This window comes from Zootermopsis nevadensis, unplaced genomic scaffold, assembly GCF_977971745.1.
Source record: "Zootermopsis nevadensis isolate Lab colony 2312 unplaced genomic scaffold, Znev_1.0 Znev_ptg000017l, whole genome shotgun sequence".
NCBI classification, from domain to species: Eukaryota; Metazoa; Arthropoda; class Insecta; order Blattodea; family Termopsidae; genus Zootermopsis; species Zootermopsis nevadensis.
In genome coordinates this window covers 16657387-16673126 of record NW_028259149.1, presented here as the reverse complement: position 1 = coordinate 16673126, position 15740 = coordinate 16657387, and the positions used below count along the sequence as shown (strand labels likewise).

The 15740-nt window shown below is 37.8% G+C and overlaps 1 long non-coding RNA gene across 3 annotated transcripts in view; it reads right to left on the bottom strand.

Annotated features, from left to right (window-relative positions):
* Positions 1-15740, bottom strand: part of LOC110829473 (uncharacterized) — a 414372-nt gene that overhangs the window by 382890 nt on the left and 15742 nt on the right. For 2 of the 3 annotated variants that reach the window (XR_015535529.1, XR_015535530.1), the window contains exon 1: positions 9914-11635. This is a non-coding gene — a long non-coding RNA (uncharacterized LOC110829473). Of the gene's footprint in view, positions 1-9913; positions 11636-15740 lie in introns of those variants that run through there. The other variant, XR_015535528.1, reaches the window with a different exon arrangement.

The window sequence follows — 15740 nt, the reverse complement described above, 5'->3', positions numbered from 1 at the left end:
ACATGTTGTAACTGTTCCAATTGTAAATCGATTATTCGATATGGAACACAGAATGATATTTTAATTATTTTAATTATCTTATTTTAAATACATTGTGATTTGACGGAATAACTAAATAATTTAATTTTAATTTAATAATATTTATGATAATAAATGTGTCTAGGAAATGATTAATACACTGTTACCCTATTAACGTACAATCAAAATCTGCTACTTTGCAGTCTTCGGAGGTAATCCTAATTCTTTTATGTATTCACAGACCAATTTTAGGTCTTCGCTATATTTGAATTGAAAATTAATTTATATTAAATTAAGCATATGAAATTAAATTCTAATTTCCGGGAATAATTAAATAATATATTACACGAGGCTTAAATAAAAGCTGTTACAAATGGAACCGGAGTTTCGGAAAAAGTACAGTCGATCCCGGTGACCGCGGTGTTAAGCCGGTAGTGTGCTAGAAACGTCATCGAATCCCTCTTTGAGCCTGGAAATTTGTCCGCGTTTTTCTACGCCGTCTAGTGATGAAAGAGGCTTTGCGATGGACTTGCCCCATGCCCAGGGAGTAATACAAGGATTGAGAGGAGGTCAAGGCTAGAAAAGGTCTGTGGTGTCAGGACGTTGTGAGATCGCGACTCCGCACTCTATCACAGTCTTCAATCAAACGGACCTAGTATATTTGCTGAACTTTTAGTTTCTTAGCTTGGAATTTCTCTCTGTTCAGTAAGAAATATTTTATTTTATTCAGTGTTCTGTCTGACGACAGGTCCATATGAACAGGATCCTTCCATCCTTTTCTCGGACTGGGACCTGTTCATATACGTTCTTGGCAGATGATCCAGAAGTGGTTTGCCATTGCCTTCTTCTGTGTGTGAATTGAGTAATTGTTGGGATGCCACGGAGAAACCGGGGAAGCCCCCGGAGGAAATCTCCGTGATGCCTAGACCACGGCCTTGTCCAACACAAGTTATAAATTCGGGCACCCCAGGGAATCGAACCAGAGACCCCAGGATTACAAGGCCAGCGTTCTAACCGCTAGACCACCTCATCTTATAATTTATTCTAGTGTTCTGTCTGACGACAGGTCCATATGAACAGGATCCTTCCATCCTTTTCTCGGACTGGGACCTGTTCATATACGTTCTTGGCAGATGATCCAGAAGTGGTTTGCCATTGCCTTCTTCTGTGTGTGAATGGAGTAATTGTTGGGATGCCACGGAGGAAAACTCCGTGTTGCCTAGACCACGGCCTTGCCCAACACAAGTTATAAATTCGGGCACCGCCGGGAATCTAACCCGAGACCCCAGGATTACAAGGCCAGCGTTCTAACCGCTAGACCACCGTGGCAGATTAAGAAATATATAGAACAGAAACAGGGAAAGAAATCTAATCAGAGAATGATACGAAAATAAAGAGGAGATAAAGGAAGAATAAATAGAAAGAAAAAAGGTAAAAAAACAAGGAAAACGAGGGAGAGACAGGAAGGAAGAAATATTTGTTGTGACTCAGTGGCCTCCAAAGAGGACCCTAAAACAGGTTTGGCGAGCACGCTCTACTCTGACACTGTTACACTTCAGGTTCAAGGGGACTCCTGCCACACTCCTACAGCGTTCAGCTCCCTCTGACCGCTAATGTCACTGCCTGAAGACACACCATGCAATCTGTCCACGGCGCTCCGCTACGCTGTACCTTATTTCACAAACATATCCACGCACCGAGACATTCACTTAATGATTTTACGAAATTTAACGATGTTCAAGTTAAACTGGTCTCTAACGTCGAAGTAGGGAAATAAGCAGTATATGGATTTCGATGGACCGGGTACCTCCAAAACAGAAGGCTGGCTCTGTTCTGCTTCACGAATTTGGTCATTAAAATTTCATGTTAATCCAACCTTTTAACTACTATGAGAATACTCCTTTAGATACGTTCTCGGCAAAACTTCAGTATATTCATCTTTAAATTTATTTCAGCTGTTCTTTACACAATACGTCAATAAGCTTTGTAAAGATTTAGAAATTAAATAATACAGATAGAAAATACAGCTGAATTACCCGTCTAAAACAAAGATAATTCTACTAAAAGTAACTACTGCAATTAAAATTCCGATATACCCAGGAGGATTTATCAGTGCTTCAAAAATATGACAGGCACGTGGCGCGTCTTAAGGTTTCTGGTAAGTAGACATTCTGCAAGTATGGAGGGGGGGCTGTGAATGTCTTGAAACGATGATTGATAACCGACAAAGTGCGTGCCTCAGGGACTGCGCATGGAGCTAACACATCAGAGATCTACGAAACACCACTTTCACAGGTGAATTTTCATTATAAAGATCAAACTGTATAAAACTACAAATATCCGTGTAATTTTACACGGATTTAAAATTTTCATTGGATCTACGACAGTGTTTCTCAACCTTTCTGGATCGCAGACACCCGTCTCCAAAATTATCGAATGTACCATGATTAAATAGATAACAGTCTAAGTAAAATATAAATAGGGGATATGGGTTTTTCGTCTTGTTTTTACGCCAATGTGGAACTGAAAATATGTTTAAGAAAGTATAAATCTTTTGTAAGACAGCATATGCAAATTATAGGAACTGCTCAAATTTCAGACGGGACGAACAGAGAATGAGGGTGTTTGAGAACAAATGCCTAGGAAAACGTCCGGACGCAAGAAAATTGATAAAAGCAACAAAAAAACTGATACCATTCAGCATTCAGTCTTTTGATTAAATATTGGTAGGATAATTCGTTTAGGAACGAGACAAGAGGAACGTGTAGCAAGAATAAAAAGCTATTCTTAGCTTCAGACACAGTGAGACAAAAATCTGCAAATGAAACAATTTTGCTTCGGTGAGAATGCGTGAAATAGGTTTTGTTCTGGAAGTCTCGCGATTCGAACTGGGGCTACTACACTCCGGGGTGTCATCTAGAGAAGTCCGGTTTAATCTTCACATCGCCAACACCTCACAAGCAGAGAAAGCAAGAACTCTAAAATGTCTTCTTCCTCTACAAGCCTATTTTCTCACTCAAAACCATTCTGAAGCACTGGAGCGTGACGTCACATCACTCGGCCTGGACATCGACGTTTTATCCTATTGAGAGGATGGAAGTTTTTATCTGCCATCACGTAGGGTCCATGCAGCATCCCAGAAAATGGGTCCGTTGTTTTCTATCTTAAGGAGTTAAGAGGTCGGAGCTCGAAGCTGACTATTCATCTGCATTTAGTTCTGAGTTTAAAACGCATGGAGCTGTACATTGACTCCTCTACAAGTCTTCATGGCGTGAACCATTTTACATTGGTGTGATTTCAGGTCATGATGACTGTCTTCTGGGTTGTTGCGGCGTGTAGTCTGGCAGACGTTTACCGATGTCTCAAGAGATGCTTGCCGCCTCCGTCATGAGGGCAATAGCCATAAGACAGCGTCATTAATTTTATTTTTCGATATCCGTCTCTGCTTGACGTCTTTACTACGTAGGGCATCTACACATTGTACCACTTGTGTCACTCTTGCTAACTATCAGGGTTCCTACCGCAGGTCCCAGCTGCTGATCTCGATATTTCGTCATCCTAACGGTAATGTAAACTGTCTTGATGAAAGGAATTCATTTAAAACAGGCATGGAAACTTCCTCGTCGCCGTTCGCAGAGTCAGGTGGCCGTATGAAAGTCGCGGGTGGAGTGGACATCCTCCAGTGGACAGAGCTGCAGAACTCGTTTGCCAGCTAGAGCGGGTTACCTAATTCTTCAAGGTAACGCCGTGGTTCAGAAGTTAGCACTCCTGTTGCTACGTACTCGGAACATCCCAGATTCAAATTCCGGTCCGGAGGCCGGTTATCATAACTGATGTTTTACGTGGTATTCCTTGGACAATCTTGGAAAATGTCTTAAAATATGCGACGGGCGTTTCCTTCTAGAATCTCACAGTCATAATTCGTACGACGTAAATTATATAAATATGGGATTGAAAACAGAAAAAGATTTGTTGCGATTTCCCTCCGTGAAAGCATTTCTTTTTTGTGGTTTCCTTTCCCTCAAGTGCACTTTATCGAAAATTTAATTCTCGTCACTTACATTAGTCCTACAGCAGTAAATGTTTTGTTCTTATAATATAAAAATATATTTTAATGTTTTCCGTCAAATCACAATTTTAATAAGATAATAAAATATTTAAAATATAATTTCACGTTCCGCATCGAATGATCGATTTACAAATTGTGATTTGACGGAAAACATTAAAATATTAACCTAATTCACAATATGACGCAAATATACTACCTTATAAAAATATAATACAAAAATATAATATTCATTTTTACAAAAGGCTTGATTGTAACAAGTGAAACAAAGAACACACACTTTCTGTGAGCGCGTTGATCACGTCTAGGCTGGACATGTAATTCTGTCGCAACTGTTTATTTATTTCAGTATGAAATAAACGTGGACAGAAAATTGGTACCTGCAATTCGTTGGTTATCGTAGATAATTATGGAAATTACGTGTTCTGTGTTATTTCTAAATCCCGTCTCGCACTATGTAAACACGATATATAATTAACAATTTCAATTATATATGTATATGGACGCTGAATATAATATATGGAGGGATGCATTAAAACTGTTCATTTTATCGCGAAATAAAAAAAAACAAAATAAATTCAAAAATGTTGCTGATGAATTAAACTAAACAAAAGGGGGAAATTTTAGACATTGAAAATTAGTTAACTTTCCTGTATATAAATGCAGTGACAATTCTTAATGTGTTTTACTTGCCGGAAGATAACAGTGACACATTTTCTGAGAAACATTAAACCTGCAGATTTATTTATTGGGTCATATTTGTGTCAGTGTGTTATTAGCTTAGTATTAATTTTTTTCTAGGTTGTCATATACCTAGATTGTCTCCGTTATAGACATTTAATTTGTTCTTTTAACTTAGACTAATACTATTGTGTTACGGTATCAGAAATTAATTGTCAGATTAATATATGTAGGTCAAATCTGATCTCATTTGTTCTCGTGATAGTAAGATCAACATGTCTACCCATAAAAATCGTGTGTTTGGCATGCAAACTGTTTCTTATTAAACAGCCAATTTATGTAATATTCAAGTTCAAGATGCGTTTAAGGAACGTTTATATTTTCCAAATGAGTTGTTATCGATTTTCCGTGCACCATTTCCCTTGATCATTCACTGCACATACAAATTTGTTTTTTTTTTTTGCAAAGTTAATCACACTACGGATATCAATACACGTATTCATGATTTATTTAACTACGTAGTCCGTAGGTCACAGTACATATAACGAAAATGCTAAAGATGATAAAGAGTAGGATAAAACTGAGAACAGAAAATAGAAATTGAAGAAGGGTACAAGAAACTGAAAGCGAGGAAAATATGACGATAATTAGGTTGACGGTAATGACAGAAACGAAAACTGACTAAAAGAAGGAACAACATAAAGGAAAGATAAAAATTAAGTAGAAGAATATCGATAGCAGTAGAAAATTAAAGATGAGAAGCAGGAAACAGCGGAGGCTTCGAGTCTGTCAACACAAGAAGCCTTTGTTTCTGAGTTCATCCACACCAGGAGTGTTTGTATTCCCCATGCTTTGCAATACATTACTTGTCTGTACCTGGTACGCATACATACCTTCTGGCATTAATAACAACAGTTCGAGAGGTTAGTGAACAGTCTCCCTTCGCTGTTCTTCTATACGCTAATTATTTTTTATAAATAATAACCGCGCGTAAGGACTATGCAAACGAAATGACGTCCTTAAGTCACCATTCTGAATAATGGAAGTCACGTGTCAGACAAATGGCACACTGTTACAGCGCAGTGATCCACGACCCTCTCTCTATTCTGTGCATATCGAGTTTTGGGAGTGGCTCGTTCTATGCTGCGGTATTGCGTTTAGTGGGACACATACGGTGAGGCACCTTCGGAACTATTTTAGGCCCACAATCGCTGCCAAATTTTTCCGACAAACATCTTTCTTAAATTCTCACGTTTCTTCCTGAATTCCCTCATTATTTCCTCTTAACATCTTTATTTGATTTTTCCTCCCTTTTCAATTTGAATTCTTACTTATATTCTATCATCTCTTTTTAATTTCCGTCTTTGTCTATTTCTTGGGAACATTTAAGGTTCAAACAATATTAGCGAAAATATTCCATTAATCAAACCTGCATCCAAATCACTTCCATATCACAATCTAAGCAAAAAAATCCTCAAATTCTATAATAAACATTCTAAAAGTAAACACATTACAAGTAAAATATTTTAAAAATTTAAGTATCTGAAGACAACTCCCAGTATGTTCACCGCACACATAATTAATGTTAATCTGTGTGAATGGTGTAATTGTTGGGATGCCACGGAGAAACCGGGGAAGCCCCCGGAGGAAAACTATACCACGGCCTTGCCCAACACAAGTTATAAATTCGGGCACCGCCGGGAATTCAACCCGAGACCCCAGGATTACAAGGCCAGCGTTCCAACCGCTAGACCACCTCATCTTATTATTATTTAGTGTTCTGTCTGACGACAGGTCCATATGAACAGGATCCTTCCATCCTTTTCTCGGACTGGGACCTGTTCATATACGTTCTTGGCAGATGATCCAGAAGTGGTTTGCCATTGCCTTCTTCTGTGTGTGAATGCCACGGAGAAACCGGGGAAGCCCCCGGAGGAAAACTCCGTGTTGCCTAGACCACGGCCTTGTCCAACACAAGTTATAAATTCGAACCCGAGACCCCAGGATTACAAGGCGAGCGTTCTAACCGCTAGACAAAATTCTTATTTTCAAGCGAGAATCGGAAAGAACTGAGTTCAACGCCTACAGTTATACGCTTATGGTTGTCTCGTGGGCTATCTAACGATACATAATCAGATTCATAAGAAATTTAATGTCGAATAATATTACAGAATAATAAAGTTCAACGGGTGATGAGTTAGGAAGGAGACGGGGAGAACAGGACGTGACCTACTTTGAACACATTGCCGCATCTAACACGGACATAAAGTAGTAAAACTTAATGCCCTCGGCAGATAGTAAATTACTGAAGCTTTTAAAAGAAATAAAGAAAACGAGAAAGAAAGAGAAAGGAAAGAGAGAATGAAGAAAAAAGTAATGACAGAAGAAGACACGGTTTGCTGGTATGATGTCCTTATTTAAGAAATTTTGTATGGTGCAGCAATGACCATCGCTTGTTGGGACTGAATAAAACCATGAAAATACGTCAGTATAAGAGGCTCTCTGTTGAAATTATATCCGGTGGATGGGTTAACCGTTTGATGCAGGGAGTTCATTTAAATAGTATTTAACTATGTCTTTCCTCAATTCAGAATTACTGAATTTTGAACTGTGTTAAGTGCGAAAATTTGTCCTTGGCCTAAATCATCAGGTCATGGCGAAGTATGGGGAAAATAAATGTAAAAATCCACACATTCTTGATCTTAGTACCCATTTGATATAACGCCGTGTCAAAGAACTGCTGGGAATTAAACCCCGGTCGTCGAGTACGTAAACTAGGAACTGTCACAATCTCGCTGAACGATTTTTTGAACAACTTTGAATTCTAATTTAAAAAGGTCCACCCTGTTGCTAGGCAACTTCTTCTGCTATCTGCACGTAAGATGCGTCGACCTGAATAATGATAATTTTACTGTACTTCGTCTTCGTTTCTGTTAATCAACAGTACTTCTGTTTACGTAACTAACGGTGGATTATAATAAATCATGATTAATGATGTCGGCAACAAATACTGAATTTTATGATAGAAAATAAATAAATTAATTAAAAAGCAGGTCATTTTTCAGATGTTAATACCCATCTCAACTCAATTTGTCGTCATTACTTACGTTTATAAAAAATTCTAATTTTGTTCAACATTTCCCCCTGTTCTAAACTTGTAATGTTTCAAGTTCGAGGTGCATTCTAAAAAGTTCGTTTGTACACAAAAAATATCACTGGAAACAGAACACAGATCTTCTTCACCTTTCAACACACATTTCGGAAGATCTCGGATGAGAATTATGGAGTAAATATAATTTTTTAACCAGAACACGTCAAAGGATCAATGTTGACGGAAGTAGGATTTTCTGTCATCCTAGACACGTGCCAGGTTTCTATGCCAAGAGCCCTGCTTTCCTTCTTGCTTCAAATTCCATAACACAAACACAGGCATATGGAGATTACCAACTCAATTTACATCGTCTTAATTAACGTAAAATAATCGCTTTCTCTGGTTTAATCATAGAATTTCTTGTTTCTAACAGTTTACAGGTAAAAATTTGTTTTAAATATTCATGCATGCCTTGTTTTCGACGGAGTATTCATGAAACAATGCTCTATCAGTCACATCTTGATTATACCATATAAGTCTACATAATTTCAAGTACCAGGCAATAAATGACGTGGTCACTTGTAAACAGTGTTGTTTGTATATTTTCTTAACTTTGCGCGTAATTGCCTTAATCCTTTAACTTTAAACATAACACCACTTACTAAAAGAATTCGACAAATACGACTTAAAATTCTTTGATCTTTTAAAATAACATCGCACATTTTATTTGATTTATCCTACATGTTGAGGCTGGTTTGCAGACATCAACGTCACACATCATATACTGACGTATAACTAAGTCCTAGAGCAAAGTCCTTTTTGAGAAGCTCTGAGTTCATCGTAGTGTTAACATAGTAACCTAAGGATCCGAATTTTTAAACGCATCGTGAAGAGGTCTTCAATTGTTTTTACATATTCAACTTTTATCGAAATACATATTGTTTAAATAATTTCACGGAGCAGAGACGTTCTTGATAAGCTAATAGTCGCTAAGCTAACCAACAAATATCCGCAGAAAATGAATGTGGTAAAGATAGGAGGTATAAAACGTGTGGGCCTACTCTCGTGTCATACAGAAAATGATTTTTCAATTACTTGAGTAATTATTTTTCTCTTTTCTTCACACGAGCTGATGAATGGGGAAAAAAAACAACAGAAACAAAGAAAAGAAGAAACGAAGAGATACGTAAAGAAAGGAATAAATTGAGGAAATAATAACAGAAAATAAAAAGACAATACAAAGATAAAGGAAGACAAACACTTACTATTAACTGCGTCTCTACTTTCTGATGGGATGAGTCTAATTCGATTTGGTTTATTCATCCATTTATAAATCGAACAAACCGTTCCCTGCAGTCCTGAATAGTAGACACAGTATGTTACTCCCGAAATGTTGGCAACACAGTCCACTGCCACACGACACAAGCGCCCAAAGGGAATACCAACGTTGATAATGATTCACCATGAAAGTTGAAAACCAGTTATTAATCCGCTCCGTTACAAATTTAGCTGATGGTTCTGCTGAGTAGAACACATTGTACCAAAACTTAGTTCATTCCTTTCCTCCTGAATTCCATCTCGGGGAACAAGAACAAACAAAGCCACAGGGTTGCCAAACTTCACTTTAATCGAAGTTCATAACATGGCAGATACATTAACAAGTTAAGTTTCTTCGATTGATTATCACCAATCTGATGAAGTATCACCACATTATGACCTAGCTTATCAATTGAAAATATTTGCGCCATTCTCCGGGGGGGGGGGGGGGGGAGGGGGCTCTATTCTGGATTCAACGTGCATTATTCAGCTTCAGAAAATACCGATTAAACTAGTGGTAAAATGGAGTAGTTGGTCAAAGTTTTAGTGCCGATACAAAGGAATAAAGTTACGTTAAGTGCATTTTAATAATATATTAATAGTCATTCATGATTACGTAAAAGTTAGCCGAAATACGTGGCAACTTTTAGGCAGTTCTAGAGGCATTAGATGCATTAAGCTGAATAATCCGTTTAAATAATAATAATAATAATAATAATAATATGTTCATTTACACTTACGGTTTACACGTCACTCCTCCTGTCAGATCCTTGATGGAAGTCCAGCTTTGTCAGGGACCTGGGAGTCGTGCCAGAGGTTCAGCTGTAGTATTAACTACGTCATTCATTTTCTGATTTCATCACAAACACTCGTAAACCGCATGCACCACAAGAAATAAAATGATTTTTAAAATCCACGACGAAAACACTTTTGTTATAGCATCACATCACTGTAAATTCACAGCAAGTTTACGCTGTCAACTGGACTTATCTTGTTCGTTAAAATGATTAACCATTCAGTTTATGCATCGGAAGATCTTCCCTTTCGTGTTTCTAAGCCTGCACTCACAACCGATTTTTAAATGTTGCAAATAGTGTGTAGGTGCACTTACTTCAGACACTGAATGTACCTGGAAACATCCCACAAGTTTTATAAAGTTGTCGCACTTATTAAAGCAATTAAGTAATAGAAGATTTTTATAACGCTAGTGTTCCGCCATATGTTCCATCATAAACCATAAATTATACAATTTATTAATTCGTTTCTGTGAGTAATTTCCAACACAACAAATCCTCACTCTCCCATACACCAGCTAAGATGACGCGGTCAAAACAAAACAACATCTCCTCTCGCTTCTTTTCAAACACGCGGTACAAATATTACTGTTTGTCCTCCAAATATGCTGTTATCATTCTAATACTCCCTCTACCACTGATATTCTGTCTGGATACAAAACTCCATAAACATGACAATTGTTCTAAACACTTACGAACAGACTCTCGATAATTATGACTTAACAAAGTTTGCCGCTGCCTGTCACACAACAAAGGAAAGTCTAGTTTCTTCACGGCTGATCCAATAAACAAGCACACACCCCAAGTCGTTTGTACAAGAAACCTTTAGTAGTATCCATAACTGCAGAATTTAATATTATTAATGTAACATTACCAATAAGAAGCTCGAATTCCTTATCACTACAAAGAATAATATAATTACTATTTCATTCTTTTAAAAATCAATAAGAGTATTGAAAAAATGACACTGGATTGGGGACGAGGTTAGGAAGTAGTAACAGCATTTACCCTTGCGTGACTTTGTTTACATCGCTTCACATTTCACCTTGAATGACGTTTATGTACAACCACAAAATTTTCTACGTTGCCATGCTTATAATTTAATCTTTTAAATTGTAGTTCACAGTAATTAGTCTCCATAAAAATTTCAAATGACTGATTCCAATGTTGATCACCATAAAGACGAACGATAAATACGGATTTCATGTGACCGACATATTACAGTTTTAAGTAACACGTAATATTGACTCTAAGAAAGGTTGGAATATTATAAAATTACGGTATAACATCGCAGGACTCCACATCTAATTTACAAGGCCGGCATGTTGTTATTAATTATGGCAGAACATGGCTAAAGTATCCTCTACAGTTATGATGTTCAGATCAGATTACATAAAATATGTTTGATAAGAGAATTACAAGAAAAACATAGAGTCCACAGACCAGGAGAAAATCCCTGCTAGGAATTCGATATACGCGCATGCGCAAGATTTCGCGGCGAGTGACGACCGATCCTACAAGCATTCGTTCCACAACCACTGAACAGACAATAGGCTTTCATGTGTTCTGATGTGTACAGCTTTAAGTTTACCTCACAGAGGCACAGTGATTTAATCTAGAATATTATCGCAACACCCGCAGAACACATTAGAGATGCACTCACTCACTACAAACTACTCTTTACTGTTTGATGTTTTCAGTCTGTGTGTAGTAATGCAACTCTGTGGCGTGTCACACTTCAACCAATAGCAGCCCTCTAGTCCACCTGGCAGTAAACATTCCCCCTGCACCGCAACAGAAACGACTGCCCCTAGCAGGGATTTTCTCAGGGCCAGTGGACAGTACACAAACATGATAACAACATAGATCTGTCTTTTCCTACGAAAAGAGAAAGTAGACTACAAAGGACGAACTCCATATACTTTAAATAACAAGAAAATGAAACTGGCTTGGTGTAGAATGAAGTAAGGCGTACGAGGGATGGAGGCAGAGTTTCATCCATTCTTAACACCGGAATGGAATGGAAAGTAATTAAGAATGGATAATGCCGCCTTTGCAAGTTAGGTCAAGGCCGCGCTGCTTGTTGGGTATGAGGCTGGAGATGCGATCTGATTGTGGTGCGTAAACCACAGACTTCCCGTTTGCAGCTTGTCCGACTCCATTGAGCAGGAGTCTTCTTGATAAGCTTGTAGTCTCTCAGGTGGTCAAAAAATTCCCGCAGTTTTTGTTAACTAGAAGATTAATTAACGCGTTAACAAGATCCTCGCCGTTAGTCCTTATCTTGTGCCAGATTAATCCAATCTTGTATCTTTAAAATCACTACCAACAAAAAAGACCTCAGGAAGAAATTGATTTTAAGACATTTTAAATTATTATGTAATTAAAGAGATAGAATAGGGCACATTACAGAACGGACGAAGATTTTCTTAAAAAAAACAAACGAAATGCTTCTGTTGACATATTTTACAATTACAGTGAATAGAAGTGGTTGGACATTGAAGTACATGTCATAACGTACTGTACAGCCACAAGGAAGAAAAGATATTAAGATTATACCATTTCAACTCATTCTTAATTTTCTTTCATAAATGTAGCTTTTTAATCTGCATATGCTATTCAAACTTAATAACGAATTCATTATTTTACCTGTTGTTATGTATGGGCGTGAAACCTGACCCTTAATTTTAAGGAGAAAACACAAATTTAAGACTCTTCTTGAAAACACGTTGCCAAGAAAATATTTTGACCTAAGGGGGATGAAGGAGGAAATTGCACAATCAGAAGCTTCGTAATTTTCGCTCTTCATCAAATATTTTAGGGAACTAAAATGAAGGAAGAAGAGATGGGCGTTGGTTGTAGCACGCGTGGGGGATGTACAAAATTTTAATTAGAAAGCCTAAATGAAGAACCACTCGGAGGACCTAGATGTAGATTAAAGGAAAATATTAAAATTAATCTTAAGAAAATAGATCGGTGGGTGTGGACCGGATTCGTGTGACTTACGATAGGGACCGTGAAGAATAAATTTTAGAGGTTCATTAAGACTGTGGTTCGATTCCCGGCAACAAACGATAGAAATTATTCTCTTCCCCATGCAGTCCTTTATTCGGTAGATTCGGGCGGATTTATTCCGGAAAGTAAAGCGGTCGGATCGTGAAGTTAATCACCAAAACCTCCACTTTCGGGGTTATAAATGAGGGTAGCTTTACCTCCATTCTCCTATACGTGAATATAAAGCACAGGTACACGTTTTGCATATTTTTGGACAGTAGCCTACTTGGAAATGAAGGATTCTGAAATAAACATTTCAAAATACCGTACATCTGTAACTCTATAGTATTTTACGGAGCTGATTTTTATACAAACGCGTTCCTTCAATCAGTTTTAGTTCAGTTGTGGTGGTATTAGTAGTAGAAGTATCAGTCTTTGTATGTATACATTCAAAGACTGCAAGATGTGATCATACAGACACCAGCTTTAAGATCTTGTGGTTCCAAGGGCACACTAAATTATTAGGAATTTTCAAAATAATCAATCCTTTGCAAGACGTATCTTAAACCAACAAAACACGCTCTCTGGCTGTAGAAATGTTATGAAACACCACTTGAAATTTACCAGTCTTTACTCTGCTTGCAGATTATGATAGAAACAACAAATAAATAGAAATATATCTGTCTTCATCGCCCAGATTATGGAGACAGTACGCACCTTTGAAGCGTCGATAAACTTCTAACAGACCACGACGCAACAACCCAAACCTTTTACTACGAGAACATAAAATATCATTTAACAAATAAATATTCTAGCACCAAAACACAATAAGGTAACTCCGTAATGGCCACGAAACCTCTCTACTGAGGAAAATTCACATTCTTTTTAAATGACAACTATTGGGCTGCAAATTTACGCGGTTGTTTAAAATTTAATTAACTATTTTTTACATTACGATGAAACAAATTCAAAACATAGATACGGAATGTGACACTTTCTATAAGCAATCGAAGAATCTAAGCAAAACTCCCTTTAAAATACATTTACAAGGAATGTTACTCGATTGCCACAGATTCTTGGCCGTCAATTATAACTTATAAAGGCATTCTAAGACTTTTCAACACTAAATTCAATCAAACAACAAAATATTTCTTGAACTTCCTTAATTTAATAAAATACTTTGACTCTGTGAAGTCGAAGTTTATCTAAATAAAATTCCATAATTGGAAGAAGGTTCCCGGGCAATGACCGTTCGTCCTTCTGTTGAGGATAAAATGAGAGTGAAGACGTTAGAGTGAGTTAGTAGCTTGATCCAAAGATATCATAATTTTAATTTTCTTATGAGTGTTGAAATGGTGATTTGTTAATTAAATAATAAATTAACTTTGTCAACGAAAACACAACACGTCTCCACGAAGATATATTTTCTGGGCAAAATGTAAATCCGGTTGTAGTGCACGCAAAATAACTGCGAGCTTCAGCCACGTCACTGTAAGAGGAGAAGGGAAGTTAGAAAGGTCACGGTTTAACAAATCGGCGAAGAGTGAAACCGGAAACGTTTGTTTCCGTCTAAATTCCAATACAGTCGACAGCATTTTTATACTTTGACCTTTGCACTACACAGTATTTTGTAAGCTAAAGGAACTATAATACAATAGCAATGCCTTATGCTGTACGCACGGCTTCTACAGTCTAAACTTAATACTTTCACGTCTGATAGTAAACGAAGGAGGGCTCGGTTATATCTTACTACGTTCTATAGCTTCGCGTGTGTTTGTAACGGTCAATGAAGCTCCGAGTTATGTTGGCCTGCACTTTCGAATTAAACCAGTTCATGACGTGAAGCTCTAACAGTGAATCACAAAGTATCAGATCAATGGAAGAAAGATTTAGCTGGAAAACAACAAAATATTTGCAAAGAACAAAATTTCTGTCTAATTACTTCCTTATATATTTTTTCGAATTTCGTTTCTTACATGGTAAAACTTGGTAAACAAACTGCTCCGAAGTTGGCAACAAATTATCGTTCTTATTATGTTGTTATTATTATTATTTAGTGTTCTGTCTGACGACAGGTCCATATGAACAGGATCCTTCCATCCTTTTCTCGGACTGGGACCTGTTCATATACGTTCTTGGCAGATGATCCAGAAGTGGTTTGCCATTGCCTTCTTCTATGTGTGAATGGAGTAATTGTTGGGATGCCACGGAGAAACCGGGGAAGCCCCCGGAGGAAAACTCCGTGTTGTCTAGACCACGGCGTTGCCCAACACAAGTTATAAATTCGGGCACCGCGGGAATCGAACCCGAGACCCCAGGATTACAAGGCCAGCGTTCTAACCGCTAGACCACCTCATCTTATTATTATTTAGTGTTCTGTCTGACGACAGGTCCATATGAACAGGATCCTTCCATCCTTTTCTCGGACTGGGACCTGTTCATATACGTTCTTGGCAGATGATCCAGAAGTGGTTTGCCATTGCCTTCTTCTGTGTGTGAATGGAGTAATTGTTGGGATGCCACGGAGGAAAACTCCGTGTTGCCTAGACCACGGCCTTGCCCAACACAAGTTATAAATTCGGGCAACGCCGGGAATCGAACCCGAGACCCCCAGGATTACAAGGCCAGCGTAAATAACGTACTTTACAAATCTCCCGAAATCCCGCTTATAACATTTTAAAAATATAACGAATTAATAATATAATTATAAAATCTAGTGGAATGGAAAGAAGAACTTACGTGCCTGTGCTCACGTGAGTCCAATGAAGACAGGGGATCTCAC